The sequence below is a fragment of the Neltuma alba genome, unplaced genomic scaffold (assembly GCF_004799145.2).
Source record: "Neltuma alba isolate B1F8T4 unplaced genomic scaffold, ASM479914v2 tig00013314_pilon, whole genome shotgun sequence".
Classification (NCBI taxonomy): domain Eukaryota; kingdom Viridiplantae; phylum Streptophyta; class Magnoliopsida; order Fabales; family Fabaceae; genus Neltuma; species Neltuma alba.
In genome coordinates, this window is record NW_021637589.1 from 57,237 (window position 1) to 74,342 (window position 17,106).

The window sequence follows — 17,106 nt, forward strand, 5'->3', positions numbered from 1 at the left end:
CTCCCTAGCTAGCTAGACCACCCATTGTACGTATTGTATTGTCTACTTCTAGTTAGTGATTGATCACTGCAAACCGCCATCTATATTATATATAATTTGATTGATGTAATACTCTCTCTCTAACTCAAACTTAAATGCCAAGTTGATTGTATTAATAGTAATGTTTCAATGGATGGAAATTAAGAAGTATGAAAATGAAATGAAAGGTAGGTTATCATTAATTTAAGCTGTCACTCTCACATATTGCTTAGATTTTTGGTGTTCATCCTCTTTGATTGGTTCTTGATTAATCCCTAGTCAAGCCCGTAATACAAAGTCAAACACTGAGAACAAATTTTAAGCTTTACTTCTCTATACATCTTTTGACTAACACATTAACGGTTTAGCGATATGGGAAACTATTTAATAAGAGTTTTTTTTTTTTTGGTTTTATATTAGAAATAATCAAAACCATTATATTTATCTTTTTCACTAAAATCATAGTCTGATGTGGCTTCCACGTGTAACTAAACATAGTTATGTACATGGGTGTGTGTGTGTGTGCTCCTATTCCTTTTTAAGTGATAGAAACTCCCTCCGTCCCTCACATAAAAGCACTTGTGTTTTTTGTTTTGTTTTACTGATTTTAGATTAAAAAAAAAAACGTCAAGACTCTGTAACCCAATGACAGTAAACTCCTTAAATCTTTCTTTAACGTGAGGTTATGAGTTTTTATAAATATATGAGTACATAATTTATGAAAAAAAAGATAATAAATCAAATAATAAATTTTTAATGCTTAAGCAAACCAAGTATACATGCATGTTTCCTTTTTTCATCAAATTCTCTGATAACGTAAGAGGCTTAAACTTAAAAGTAAGAGCCAGCAAACCAAAAGGTTTCCTTAAAGGAGGGCGTAAACTTGACATTTCAACTTTCAGATAATTAAGACATAGTCATGACAATAAGTAAAGGAAAGATAAAGAGATGAGACTAAAGCTAAAAAGATTTAAAAAAATAAATATAAAGGTTTAAAGTTAAAGAATGCGGAAAGTATGCAACCAAATAATAGAAAAAAAATAAATTGTCATGCTTAGAATAAAATAGAGACAAGAAATTAGGCCTACAAGTCACAACATAAGCAAATTTAGTTTACATGGTGAGTTTTAAATGTCTGAATATTTTTAGGATCTGATGTTTAAATTACTGATTTCCGAGGGGGTGAAAGGAATAAAAGCTCCCAAACCTTGTCTAACATTTTGTATTATACACGAACCATTAATTTTCCTTCCATAATCTTTCAAAACTATTCAATTTGTAGTTAATATAAGGGCTTAAAAGATATTGGGAAAATTATTTCCAGCGATCATATTGTAGAAGTTACTTATTTTCAAGAATCTCAAATTCACAACTCACACAAAATGGCATAAATTCACAAGACGAATCATATTTAACTATTATTTAAGCAGCATAATGTTATGAAATTATGAGTATTTATTATTGGGATTTTTTAAAATAAAAAGTTGTGAATTTGGTTATTGAGAATAATTTTCCCAAAGATATTATATATCCACAAATTTGTTTACTCGAATTTTTTTTCTATTCCATTTCACTCCATTTAATGTAAAAATGATGTGCCTTTATGGATATTTTTACTTAAACAACAAAATTAGCATAATTAAGTTCGACGAATTATAGTTCTATTTAAAGAGTTACTTTAATCATGTAACACCGAAGCAAAGTGTTGGTACCCACGATAAATAATTTTAGAAGGAGAAAATATTTAAAATCCATCAAAATAGTTACTACAGCTCTCATCCCAAAAAACAAAATTCCATCTTAAAACGAATCATATTTTATGTGTGGATTTTTTGAGGAAAAGAAAATTACATATACATAAATATTTTTCTAATAAATTAAAACCCAAAAGTGGGGATGGGAATAAGGGTTAACACAGTAAGATTCCGCCGAAATGCGATTTTTGTCAAACAATCATCTAGAAGATGACATAATTTGAAAACCACAATATATTAGCTTTTTATAAATGATATTATTTATGTCCTTAAGTTTTCTTGGTCAATAATTATACACAATCAATTATTAGTGCCTTTTTTGTCCATAACACTCTAAAGATTAAATCTTAATTATTGGGTGCACAAGCATCTTATAGGCTTTAATATTTTCCTAATTTCTTTTTCTGAACTATTCTAAGAGGCGTAGTAGTGGGATGAATAAATTCTAAGGTGGAAAAATATTCTGAAAATCAAACATAGAGCAAAAATATTATGCATAGACAGATACAATATAATGGGAATGAAGGGATATTAACGTTGTTTGCCACTTAATCAAACCATCCATTAAGAAAGAATAATTCAGCATTAGCTTTGGGATTGTCACTTTTAATTAAAATAATTATTAATTAATTAATTAGACAAAACGATAGAGATTCCAACTCCATCACGTCCAATCGCCAACTTATATACGATATAATATGGGGAATATATTTCTTGTCTAAACAAAGCATCCCTCCGATAATCAACTATATAAATATGTATATCTGACAAATCACATATAGTAACTCCCACTATATGTCTATATCATACGTGTATTAAAGTCATTTTTATTTTCCTAGTAGGTGTAACAGAGTAGGAGTTTCAGAAGGAAGATCCTCAGGGAAGGATTAAAATATTATAGATTATCATTAATATTCCAGGGCTTGTGTGTTAATATTAATTAAATAACTGCAACTTGTTTCATTTTCTGTCTGCCAGCTTTTGTTTTTATGCCTTTTCTTCTGGTTCTTGGTTGGCCAATATTTTGCTTCTATATATGTCCATGGCGTAAGGTACTCAGATTAAATGAATTTTTATACAATTTGTGGCCTCATATGATACTTCAGATCAAAGTTATTTTTTTTCTTATTGCATGAAAATGAATGAATGTATAATATTACTTATTTTACTTATTATTGTTGGCAACTATCATTTTTTGTCATTTTTGTCTAATGTTATAAGATATATTTTTCATTTCTAATATTATTGTGTGAAGCGAATTCTATATTGTGAGGCATATAATAAGAAAAGGGGAGAAGGGAGGATAATATAAAACACGATATTCTTTATATAATATTGATTTATTTTTTATTTTATAATATCAATTTATATTTTGTTTTTTCTTAATGAAAACACAAAGGTCAATTTGTTATTTACATGTTAGATTCTTCTTTCTTTTTATACGTAATGTTCTAACATTTAAAGAAAAAGTACTACCTCTGGTCCTAATTATAAGACCTTGTTTGTATAGTCTGAAACAATGTCTTATAAATAGAACCGGAGATAGTATTTCATTAACTTCCAACATGTCCATATAATTTGATATATCCGAATCGTGATTCAAAACCTTACAATACAAAAATTTTTATTTTTATTTTGTCAAAAAAACCTTTTATTTAACAAAAAGATAATGGCTTTCGGCTTCCTTCCTAATCTTCTTTAAGTTTTATTTTTTAATCAACCTAGCTAGAAGCAATATATTAAGTGAATCTAATAAGTCTCTTATATATACAACCCATCCTATCACCATCCACCTCATTAGAGCAAAGTGGTGATGGGTGACTTTAATTATAATACATTTTGTATATTTAATATGGTTAATTAGGGGAGGAGGTTCAATTTGATTCAGAATAAGTCACATATACTTTTTCAAAAGCATCACTTTCTCAACTCAAGTCTCAAGGCTGGGCTTGAAGTAACTTAATTATGAAGGGGAAATTATATGCAAGCCTTTTAATTTAGTTTTTAATATAAGAATTTTTAAACATAATATCCATTTTTTCAAACTATTATTATTGGAAACAATAACATTTATGTTCCAAATCGTTTTGATCATCGTTTATTTATTTATTTTTTTTAACGATGAAACGAAAGTTAAAAGCATCGGCCAAAAATGCAATAGCACAACTAATTCAGTTTAATTAGTCAGTTTTTTTAAAAAGTTCAAATCTAATGTTATGAATCAAAACTTGTTCATTTTCATATTAAGATTAAAAAATTGAACACATTAAATTCAGGGACTGTATTGCTTTCACATATGTATTTTTTATATTATTGATATTTTAGTTTAAATTCAGTATTTTTAAATATGTGTATCTGATTTATCATTCCATTCTTTCTCTCACACAATTTTTTCCTCATATTTTTTCTCTTTTAATTTTCTTCTCGTTTTCTTAATTCTTTTGTTATATCAGGTAGAGTTGATCAGGCGATTTTCTTTTTGTTTTTCTCATTCATCTAGTTTGTTGGATTTCCTGAGTTTTGTTTGTATTAATAAAACTCCTTTGCAAGACTATGATGTTATTGGGGGGGAAAAAGCCAAATCAACAAAAGCAAAGATATGAAACGTTAGGCCAAGACTTAAATATCCTTACATTATATGAATTTTGTTTTGCCTCAACGGTTTTCGAGTGCTTTTGTCTAAATTCAAAGCATTTTCAACGTCAAAGGTTTTTTTTTTTTTCACACTCGAATTTTGGCCAAATATGATTTCTGGACTGCTAGAAAAGATCTGAAACAGTGTTCTAGAGTTATTTTGAAATTGAACAATATATAACGTATTTGAACTCGTGTCAAATATCTGTCCCACCAATATATATACACTGTATTTGATTATCAATATAAAAACTAGATAACTAATTTAAAAAAATTTAAAAAATTAGTTAAGTGGATTATATATTAATAGCGAAGGTGCATTGACTTCTCTATATTACCCTCTCTAATCATATATTATAGAATTATCTCTTGATAGAATACCTCATAATTAATATAAATATTTTTAAAAAATTATAAATTTAAGAGATAAAATATATTGGACTTTTATACCCTCCTAGTCCTATTTATATGATAGAGGGAGAAGATATTTTTGATCTATTTATAGGGCATTGAGATACATGTTTTGTATGGTTATACAATTTTACCCTTTATTATTATTTTGACTTTGTTTACATGAAGTATAATGTATATTAAATAGGGATAAAATTGAAAAGTTATTGAATTTTAAACAAGAGTTAATAAAGTTTAAAGTTTTTCTTGATCTATGTGAAACATGTTGGAAGTGAATTATAAATAGAACCAGAAAAATATTTAATTCTTATACTACCTCTGATCCTTAATATAAATCTCGTTTGACTTTTATTTTTGTCTTAATTATAAGACTCGAATCTATTTTGTCTCTCATATTTATATTTTTTTAAGGTAGTTCCTCTAATAATGGTAGTTCTAATTAATAAACTTAATTAGGAAGAATATTTTATTATTACAAATAACTAATTTAACTTATTTTTTTAATTTTTTAAATTAGCTAAGTTGTTTTTATAATTAAGATAAGAGATAGTATCAGGTGTAGCATACGGTTTGAAAGGGACTTGATCAATTAGTAGCTTGCTTTAATGAATGTTGGGATGCATATAGTACAGAGAGGAGGTTGGCACAGAAGATGACGACGATGGATCGGGTCAGGCCAACAAAGTTGGGGGCCCATGCATGTGGGGACACCCACCTCCTTCATTATTACCCTTATCGCCTGCTCTGGTCCCTCCACTCATCGCTCTCTCAGTCTCTGTCGTACACCTCATCGATTTTGCGTTGGGGAAACATGAAACGCCATCTCATGTAATGGAAGACAGGAAACAAAGGAGGATGGAGGGAGGGGGCTGGCTTTCTCATTGTGGCCTCTGACTCAAACTCGTTCATGTTAGGCTGTCTGCTGCTCCTCGTCCATCCGTACAACACCATCCTCCATGTCACCTTGTTTTGAGATTCAGGATGTTCTTAATGCTGTCCCCTTCCCATTCTGGGAACCGGCTTTCCTCTTCTACCCTTCCTTCTCTTCTCCTCTTCCACCCAAAACTACACTTTGGTGGGCGTAAAAAATGGGTTTGAACTTTTTTTTTTCCTCCCACAAATCAATGTCCATCTGAAGTTTTTTTTTTCAATAGCATTCAGTATCATAAAATAGTTTTTATTACGTTTAATGCTTTAAAATATTTTTCAGTAGCACTTAGTATTCTGAACTAATTTTAGGATATTGGGTATTATCACTAGGAAAATAATAGAGTACTTGATGCATTTAAAATTATGAATACTGAGGGTTACTGAAAAAATAATTCAGTGTGCAACTTTCTAAATATTGGGTACCATTGAAAAATAATTTTAGAGTGCCGTGTGTACTAAAAATTATTTTAAGATATTGAATCCACTAAAACTTAGTTTAGCATACTGGATGAGAAATATCTGATTCAAGGATGTTGGTTTGGAGAGGGAAAAAAAACTGAGAGATCAGCCTTCGATTTTTACATCCAAAACGGTATAGTTTTGGGTAGAGGAGGAAAGTGGGCTGCCCCATTCTCTTGTCCTCACGCGTCAGCCCCGCAATTTTATGTTTCAACCCTGCTCCCTCGATCATCATATTACCTGCTCTTTTTAGTATAAAATTTAGTTTGTTGAAATTTAAATTACAAGTTAGATCTTATACTATCCATTATCCCTAATATAAAAGTTAGTTAGATATTCAATTTTATTTCAAATATAAGATATTAATCCATTTTGTCTTCAATATTTATATATTTCTCTCCAAGTAACCTCTATAGTATTTACACATGTTAAAATTTTTTATTAATTGGTAGTTTTAATGCACATGATTATAGAACATTTTAGAAATAATTAAACAAATTTATTACAATTAATTAAATTAACTAATTTTTAAAATTTTTATAAAAAGTTATATAATTCTTATATTAACATGTAGTATATATAAGTAATAAATTAGGAGTTAAGATCTTATAACATATTGATACCAAATACTCCTCATGTCCTAAATATAAGACTCATTTTCTAGTGTAAACTGTACTACAAAATGAGTCTTATATTTAGCACATCTTTTTCAAGTTGGAATACTCTGCAGAGAAGGGAGGAGATTGTCTCTTCTTCGCTTTCCCATCTTCTCCCTTCCTCTTCCCTATTTATGACTAACAGATCAACATCTGAATGATTTATATTTGCTTTTTATTAGATGTATTTCTATGTCTTTATCACATATAGTTCGTTGTGTTTTTACTTTCAAATTGAATCGATTTCAGATGGAAGATTCATATCTGATAGATCCGTATCCAGAGACAGAATCTGATTCCAAGAGCTGAATTTAAATTGGAAAACAGAGATGAGAATTGGCTGGGTGGGGGAGTTGCAGAAAATCAATGGCATTACATGAAAGACTCATGTTGCCTTCAAATTACAGTAAATTATTCACTTTATTCGCTGAACTTTATAACCTTTCTCCTTCCACCTTTTAACTTCCCAAATATACTCATAAACTTCCTTTTCTGACCTTTGCTAATTTACTCAACAGAAAAAAAATTCTTACATGGCATAAATTTAATTATTCTATAGTAACTTTTTAACTACCATATCATGCCAGACAAAGTAAATAAATAATATTATCACTTTTCTTCCAGTTTCCTCTTTTTTCAACAAAATTATTCATGGTGTTTAAACCAAGGGAAAAAAAATCTCAAAAAGACATTATTTCAATTTTAAAATCCTAAATCAATTTTACTTCTTACACTTTAATAGTAATTAACTATACTTAAAAAGCAAATGATAACACATTTTTATAGAAATTTCTCATTTAAAATTTTAAAATTCGAGGAGTATTTTTTGTTTTTGGAATTTTCTCTTAAACCATGCCTGTATTTTTTTTTAGACTTAATTTGGATGTTAGAATTTTTTTTTTCATATTTTTTGTCCTCAATATTTTTAAGGCCTATTCAAGTTGGATCGTTAGCCTAATATTTAGAATCAAACCCTATTTATCAAGGTTATTTATCCTATTTGGACTTATTTAAGGTAGCCTAAATAAATTCGACTTGGTTTGTTTTGAACATCTAACCCAAATTCCTAATTCTATTTTAGCTTATCTCATCTAATTTTTTTACAAACATTAATTAAGTTTATAGAATTGATTTTATCCACACATCTTATAATCAAAATCTAAAGTGGAAGGAGTTGGATTCTTCAACTAGATTCTAGGATGGTTTTGCAAGCTGGAAAGAATACATGAAGAACAAGAACTAATGGAGAAATAAATAGCATGTGCAGCTGTACTTTGGGATCCTAAAAAGGCTGGTGGCAGAAGCTCCAGATTGACAATGGTCTGTTATATTATTATTATTATTACTACTACTACTACTATTTTGTATTTGAACTGCTAAGCGGAAAAAGATTCCATGGGCAAAGAATACATTTGTAGTCAGCGAACACTGGGAAGTTACAGAAGAAATTCATGCAAAATATTCCTGACAAAAATGAATGCAAATTAATAAATAATTTAGTGGTTTTGTCTGACACAAATTTTGTTTGTTGGGAGAGCCAGTCTCATTTCTCCTGCACTTTCATCTCAAATCATTATCAACCTTGACCTACACTGCCATTCACCAAGGCTCACCATTCACCAAGCCTCCACCACAAACAGTATTTACCCTTATTCTTTTTCTGTGTTTTTTAGAAGCTTATTATTATCACCTTGATCAATTATTATATCATTAAACAGCAGAATACATCAACACACTATACTGTTTTATATACATATAAGAAAAAAATTTGAACTCTGGTCACTATTATGTCCCTTTCATTCTTTGTTTTTAAATTAAATTAATTTCAAATGAAAATTACGGTTGCCTTTGATCCTCCACATAAGAATTACCTAATTAATTTAGATAAATTAAGAAAGTCAGATAAACTAGTTAATTATAACACATGTGAATTGATCATCCTAAAATATCCTTTATATAGTATCAAATCATGTAGTAATTTATCAGTTAATTAAATTAGTTTAGAAAAAATAATAAATATGAAAACAAAGTAAACTAAGATTTTATGTTCATAACAAAGTCCAACAACTCATTTAACTCTTATATTTAGGATAGGATGGATAATTGTTCCTATTACCTTATTGGGTTTCTTAACTATACGAATAAATTTTGATAATACTATGATGGAGGGGAATTTTTCTGATTAATGAAGCCTAGGTTGGGAGATAAAACTTTTAATGACAAATTTAGTGGTATAATCATGTACTTAATGCAAGCTTATAAATGACTTGGTATGTATGCATAAATAACCTTTATTTGTGTAATTTTGCAAAAGCACTTGGCTTCTAGATCTTTGGGTGTCTGTCAAATATACTATTTCCTAGTCCTTAATACAAGAATTAGGTGAAAGATTGAATTTGATGCTAAATACAGTACCTCATAATCTAGTTTGTTTCATATCTTTTTTCAAAACATTACTATTAATTATAAGGGGTTCTCACTAGGGGATAATTTTAACCATTTATTGCACATAATTGAAGAGGATATTTTAGAAATACCAATATATATTTGTAACAAATAATTAATTTAAATAATATCAGCTCTTATATTGAGAATTAGAGGTAGTGTTTTATTATTACCTTCCATTCTTAATACAATACTTGATTTATTTGGAAAAATCAAGAAAGATAAATAAATGACTTAATTATAAGATTATATCATAAGTCAGGCTAGTAATTTCTTTTCTGGGTGTGCCGCCTGGGGAGTCCATCTCAACTTGAACGCTTAAGAGTCAAGACACAACATTAAAATCCAATTTTAGAATTCCAAGTCACTGCGTCCCAAATTCTGATTATCTTGGTTGAATAATGAGATTTCAATAGTCCCATTATTAGTTGAGTTTTTTATTTTTTATTTTTAAAGTCTTAAAGAAGTAAAAGTGCGTGTCGTCATATTCCACAAATTCACTGAACACACAGTATAACCAAGCTTTCTCATTTGCCAATTTGAATATTTTTTTAAATTTCCATGGAATCTCATTCCAACATCATAATGCTTCATCATGGCAGTCCATCAACTTTCCATGGCTCCATCAACCACAGTGAGTTACCACACCCCCACCAATTTCATCCAGAAGGCACTTTCATCAAATAAAAATTCAAAGTAGTTATCTATCCCCTCCGTTTTCTAATATGTAATCCAAGGTTTTCATTGTTTAAATTACCAATTACGAATTGTAATTAATATATCAAAATTTATTTTAAAACTCTCAATATATTTAAAATTTATTTTAGTAATTAACGGTTCTTTGAACATACAAAGAATGAAAGTAAGAGTATATTTTTTTCAAAAAAAAGAATTAGTAATTAATGTATAATAGATAAATACATTTTTTGTTTTTGCCAAAACAACAATTAAAAAGAAATAGAAGGGGCAACATATTTCATTTACATGTATAGAACAATTTGAAAGAGAAAAATTAAGACGAAGCGAGGAAGAAGTTGTCTTGTAACTGTAGTAGTTTGCAAGATTTGGTGTGACAATCATTGGTGTTCATATCACTGCGCAATGATACCTATGATGCCTCATTAATTCCATTCAACATTACAATCATTATTCCCATAGAATTTCTTTAACTGAACAACCCTTTATTAAAGCCCTTTGTTTTATCTCAATTAGCCGAACTAAATAATAACATTCATATTATATATATCGTTGGCCACACACACGTATATATACACATATCATTCATACCCCTAAACATATGATACATGATATTGATCTTATCGCAGTTGGACCGGACGAGCTTGTTCAAACTGAAAATTGGTGAAGCAGCCACTTGTATGGTGTCATTAAATGTCGAAATAAGGAAAAATGTAATCCAGTGGAGACCTGTCTGAACTGGTATAATTTGGTTATAACCCAAGTAATGAGTTGGTATTTCCCTTTTATAAAAACTTTCACTTCTTGTTTTGAAAGTTAATCATGAAGATAAAAATGAAAACCGAAGTCAGAGAGAAAATGAGAGGGGGAAATGCCGCAGAAAAATGGATTTAATAAATGATGAATAGAGAAAGGGATGGAAGATGGATACTTGCCAAGAAAGGAGAAGACGACGACGACTAAATAAAAAGTGAAGGAGAATAACTAAGCTACAGATTATAGAGATCATAAGAGAGAAGAGAAGGAAAAGAAGAAGAAAAAAAAAAAAAAGGTGAAAGGGGAAGAGAGACGTTGAGAAGAATGACCAGCTTCAAATTAAGTGATTCAATACAGAAATTGTTGGATATTTGCTTAAACCCTCAAATTTTTCCCCGCGGTTTGGGAAAAAAAGAAGAAGGAGGAAGCATTGCCATAAACCCAACTTAATGGGTTCAAGCAGCTGGGCATGTACGATTGGAGCAAAATCTGACGAGTGGTAAGCAAAAATTATTTATTTTTGAAAGCAAATATATTGTTATATACACACACACACTACATTATAAAATTACTCATACGTCCATTAAATAAATATACGTATATAATAGGAATTTCAATATTTTACATATTCTGCGCATTAAATAGATTTCATTATTAACTCGAGATCAGGATTTCAAATATTCATCTTCTTGTATGTTTTGTTAAAATGATATGTAATTTATGCATGAATATTTTATTTATATGGGTTATTGCTTTTTATTAAAATATTTTTATGCATATTTTTGCTCTTTTTATGGGTATAGGTTAACTATAATTTTGAACGACATTGATCCGCCGCCTGCTCATCCAGTTGACTGACTGATTCATTCAGATTATAAAACTCCGGTCTAAACATACAAAATAGATCTTCATACGGCTTATTAATTTGACCAATGGTCTCGTCCTCCTTACTTTTCTTCCTAATAAAAACGCCTAAAAAAAACCTTCAACATTATTTGGTTGGTGATATTTAAACATGTGGTCTGAAGCAATGAATAATAGTTGAGGGACAAAGTGTTGTTTCACAAATCAACATTCGAATATTAGCTCTGAACTACATATAGACCAAAGTAATGAAATATTTCTCCAAGGGATATAAAAAGGCAAGAGTACTAATACTTGCACTAGTTGGTTACATTTCAAAAGGGAAGGAGTAGAAACATATCTACATGTCACCGGAACAGAAGAAAACCTACAACACTACAAGAAAGAGAATGCGTTACTACATCGGAGAAGGCGCTAGCTACCAGTCGCATCACTGTGATCTCCCATTTGTTCTTCTGAAATTCCACAGGGGCCACAATCATCGGAATCGCTGTCTGACCTGGATGCCCCAGAGAGTGAAGCTAAACCCATGGCTGCAATGCTGTTGGCAATAACATCAACGTCTCGGGATCCGGCATAGAGACCGCGGCTGCCGGTCACAATTATGCTTGGTTTTTCATCCGCATTTGTCAAAACTGCAGGCAAAGTATCCATAACCGGTTTGTTAGGCTGACTTGAACCGCCCATCAGCAGACGTAGCGTCTCTCTCGCACCCTTTACCACAGAATCAGATTCAGAAATCAGCGGCTTCACAAGATTTGGGTGCAACGGAGGAATGGCAGTTGATATGGCAGGGCCAGCGCTTACAAGATAGCCCTGACCTCCTGAAGAGCACACATCAATTACTGGGACGTGAACGATTGGATCACATATTAGAGGTGTGAAGGTGGGAATCTGCTGGGAAGCTGGAAGGGGCATTCTAATCAACGGATCAGGTAGGAATTGGGGGAACTGCATAGGCGAGCTTAGATTAAGTGGCGGTGTTGGTGCCAATAGGCTACCTGGGATGGCGTTAGGGAACAAGGAGGCATCCACGGGAGAAGGATGTGATTCAATGGATGAGCCAGGAAATTTCGAAGGTGCCGCTGGGGATGGGCGAGTTGAAACCCCAGGGGGACACCAGCAATAGTGCGGGGCAAAAAGTGGCGAAGCCAAAGGGGGGACTTCTCCTTGCTGACCAAGGTTTGATGGGACAGTAAGATTTCCTAATGATCCAAGAAAACTTAAAGGAGGAAATGTTTTGTTAACTTCTGGAAGTTTATCATGATCAATATGACTCGAAGTTGTATCAGAGGTATTCAACGAATCATTTGACAAGTCATCAAGTGCAATCTGTTGGTTATCACAGCGACGTTTTAACTTTTCCCTCGCAATCCTGAAAGAAGACAAGTTTCTAGGGGTACCCTCTTTGAATGAACTTGATTTTGGACTAAGACTGCCAAGGTAAAGTGCATTTCCCTTCACTGCTTGACTGCCACTGTGTCGAGATCTGGCATATTTCGATGCGGACAAAGAAGCATTGTGAACCACGGAATTAGCAGTCAGCGTTGAGGTACAAGCCACACTTTCATTAATACTGCCCACTGATGATCCACAAGAAAAGCACGAAGCTGAGTAGCAAAACAATCGAGCCTTGATTTGCTAATCCCACTCAAGTCTGCTACTGATGGTTTCGTCTTGAGCAAATCCTTCAACTAGATTGAGGGGGAAAAGTTTCAGGACAGAGTGGTAATATTTGTCCAAATCTCTTAACCAAAAAAAAACAAAGAAAAAAAGGATACAACCCGGAAAAAAAAAAAAACGGATGAAGAGAGCCAAGAGGAAAAATTTAATGCATGACTGAAAAAGTGCAACCCAAATTACCTTTCCAATTAATTCAATTCCTAACAGTTTAGATTTCTCTGAGCACCAGAAGTAAAAGGTTCTCCCATCTGGAGCTCTTATAAGGAAGGAACGACCAGAACTGTCTTCTGGGATTTCATTGATCACAACAGCAGCACAATGAGATTTTTTGGTTAGGGTAAACATCCTTTCTACATTGCCATCATCTCCAATGAATGAGAGACGAAGATCAGAACTTGGCAGCAGTATAAGACTCAAGCTTCCCCTGTAAACAATTCAAGACAGAATGATACCACATTAGTGAACCTGTAGAAAAAGAAGTATCAAAATGAGATGCTCTGTCGCAAACTTCAACCATCAAAGTAAAAAAAATGAATCAGCAAATACTAACCGAATGACATAAAAGCCTTGTCTAATTAACCCTAACGATCTGAACATAGCTTCTAGGAGTTTGAACGAAACTTTTGATTTTGTAAACAAGTGATTTAGCATTTAATTTCACATTGAATATAGCCTCTGATGTTTAAAAACTAGTAAAACTGCAACAGTAAACAACTTGCCGCAGGCCATAACCATGAACATACGTGCTTCATACTAAGGAAGTATATATATTGTAAATACAATCTTCTTCGTTTAGTTCTCACAACAAAATTATACCGTGCACACTTTTAAGCCTTACAAATAACAAGTGATACAAATTAGTAATAGGGTTAGCAAAACATCCACATAGTTTCATAGCAAAGTTTTATGCAGCTAGCTCAAAATATTGATCAGTTCTGATCGGCTACCCTACCTGCATAATAATCATTGATGATCAACAAGAATCTTAAACAGGAATTAGGCACATAATTTATAGCCACATACAGCATGCAAGAACAATCTGTTTCATACATGAATTTGTGCAAGTGAGCACACGATGCATAAGTGGCCAAGTTAATGATAAACAAGAAAAAATAACATGTCCATCATCCTAAAGTAAACATCCAAAAATCAACAAACATACAAAAACAGTATACAATATGCAAATAACAATTATAATGCTAATTAAAGGTGGACCACAACACAAGATGTTAGTTGACTTTATTCCACATGAGAACATCAAACCTCAAGATGCAATAATATGTATAATATAGGATCATGGAACTACCTTTACTTCTTCTAATTCAGAGATCATAATAGAATACGCCCAGTACCTACAAGCCAAAAGACATATTTACTTGGAAGAATGAACATATTGCCATTAATAATCTAAACTATGGACTCCTACAATTTCTATTGATCACCCAACAAACTACACCTTTCAGTTAAGATTACCACCACAATTAAATTCAGAATAACAGCCAGCAATTCAATCTCAGGTAATGGAAGCAAATTGCCATAAGAGATGTGTTAATCCATGTATAGCAGTCCATAATTGCTACTTTGAGCTTGACCAGACATGTGAAGGTAAGCAGGAAAATTCATCAATGTAATTGCAGAAAAGCCAGCTAAGACAGACAATATGTAACAGCTCCAAATAGACAGTGTGAATGGAATACATGATGTCCAAGGAATAAATGTCACACGTGAAACATAAAAAGTATTAATTTTAAAAAAGAAAAAATTGAAGAAACTGTAAACTGGGAAGCGTTAGAGGCTGCCACACCACTGGCTCTCACTTGACTAACTTTTAAAGAAACCAATGAGAACTCTTGAAGGCAGAAAAACTGTCAGGCTTGGCAAACAAATTGGTTTTAACAATAAAGGAGCAATTTTATATATTTACAGCAACCACTGAATATTATAAATGGAGCAAGTAGGGGTGTCACAGCCCTACTGTAAAAAAGATTGGAAATAAGACAGAAAATAGGACATCTCCACAAAAGAAAACAAACCAGAGAGACCCAACGCACAAACTGCATAATTTGACAGGAGATTTGCACAGAGATGCACAGGAAACAAATGGATGCTTCAATTGTCAACAAGGAATGCAGAAGCACAGAAAGAGCAAGCCTGTTGCGGCTAAAGAGGTCAACGCTTTCAAATCATACTTTACACACAACATCATACACACAGACACTAACTTACAGGTATATTTATATCGGTGAGCTACTGCAAAACATCAGAAACTACTATAACACCGCGAATAATCATAAACCTAACAGCCTGCATGGTTTGATGTACAGAACAAACCGCCGGTAGATGTAGCAATAAAGTGGAAATATGGCAGTAAGTTCAAATTTTGAATACGTTCATACAACAATGAATGTATAACTATCAAAAATAATAAATCATAGTGACTGAACGGTGAACTTAGATCATCAATAAATGCTTCAGGTCACAAAATGCACTCAAGACCTGTAACTCCATCCTAAAAAATGCACAGTACAAATGATTTGTGTAAACCAGACGCTAGAATATCTACAATAATATCCATAAGACGATTTTCCCTTGACGAAGATACAGGGGAACAATAAGAAGTAGATTTTCACAAAAGCTTAAATGAGATTACCTATTGGCGGTAGGACACAAACGTGACCCTTCCTTGTGAATTGTTCCAACTCGGATCGAAACAAGAGGTACACAGAAGCATCTGGCAAGCATCCCAACCTCTGCTGGCTCGAAATGCTGCACGATTAAAAGGAATTAAAGGGCCGTTGGCCATTCACAAAACACATCTGACAGAAGTTGAGAAGAAAACGAATAAGTTGTTGGTTCGATGCAAGATCGAACAAAAAGGAGTACGAACAAATCATTTGTGCAGTTCCCAAAATTCAGGCTAACAATGAAATTTACAGGTGCCTCATCGCTGAGGCCGCGAAGACTCGGAATATCTTTCAGATGAAACACCGAAATATAGAAATCCAACTCTTACCTGACTTAATTGGGTTAGCAGGGGATCCTCGGCGACGCCACCGGAGACGTTCATCTTCAAAAGGGTTTAAGCCTCTCGTCAGCGCGACATGCCCCCATAATCTGCATATTAAGAGCCTGAAACCACTGCATCAGATGATCATCCTGGTTGCTCCGCTGAAGCAAAAGATCCCCATCGCCCTGATCTACGAGTATATCCGTCAACCGCTGCGTGAGCAGAGTCTCCCTCCTCGATCCACCACTTTCTCCCGGAAGCCTAGCACTCGAACCGGATTCAACGCCGTTCAAAGAGACGCCATCCACAGACGACGAATCATCAAAATCCTCAGCAATCGCAGGTCGGTCGGAGGGATCAGATCCACTGGCCTTGTCGGCGTCAAACAAATCTGCTCGTCTCCCGGTAGACATTTAATTTCAGATTATCTGAAGATCGAAGCAGGAATCGAGAGCCGTAGCTAGGGTTGGTCACGAGATCGGAATCAAAAGCCTCGAATACCGAAGCCGAAATATCTATGTACGGCGAGAGCCGAGAAATTGAGAGAAACCAAAGGGGGGGTTGGGGAAGATAGAAAAGAATGATACCTGGCTGCAGAACGAAAGGCGATAATAAGTCTGGGGTGGCTTATATAATACCCAGGCAAACTAAGCATAATTGGGCGCCCTGAAAACGACAGCGTAAGGAATAGGCTTAGGGCTACCGTGTGCCCATCCAATGCCAGTGGTGATTGATGACGACATAGGCCGGTGAACTACAATTAAAGAATTTCCAAGTGTGATTAAAGGCTAAA

At 33.0% G+C, this 17,106-nt stretch overlaps 1 pseudogene; it reads right to left on the reverse strand.

Annotated features, from left to right (window-relative positions):
- Positions 1–11,788: 11,788 nt before the first annotated feature.
- On the reverse strand, positions 11,789–16,872 carry LOC114736154 (uncharacterized; annotated as a pseudogene).
- Positions 16,873–17,106: the final 234 nt, after the last annotated feature.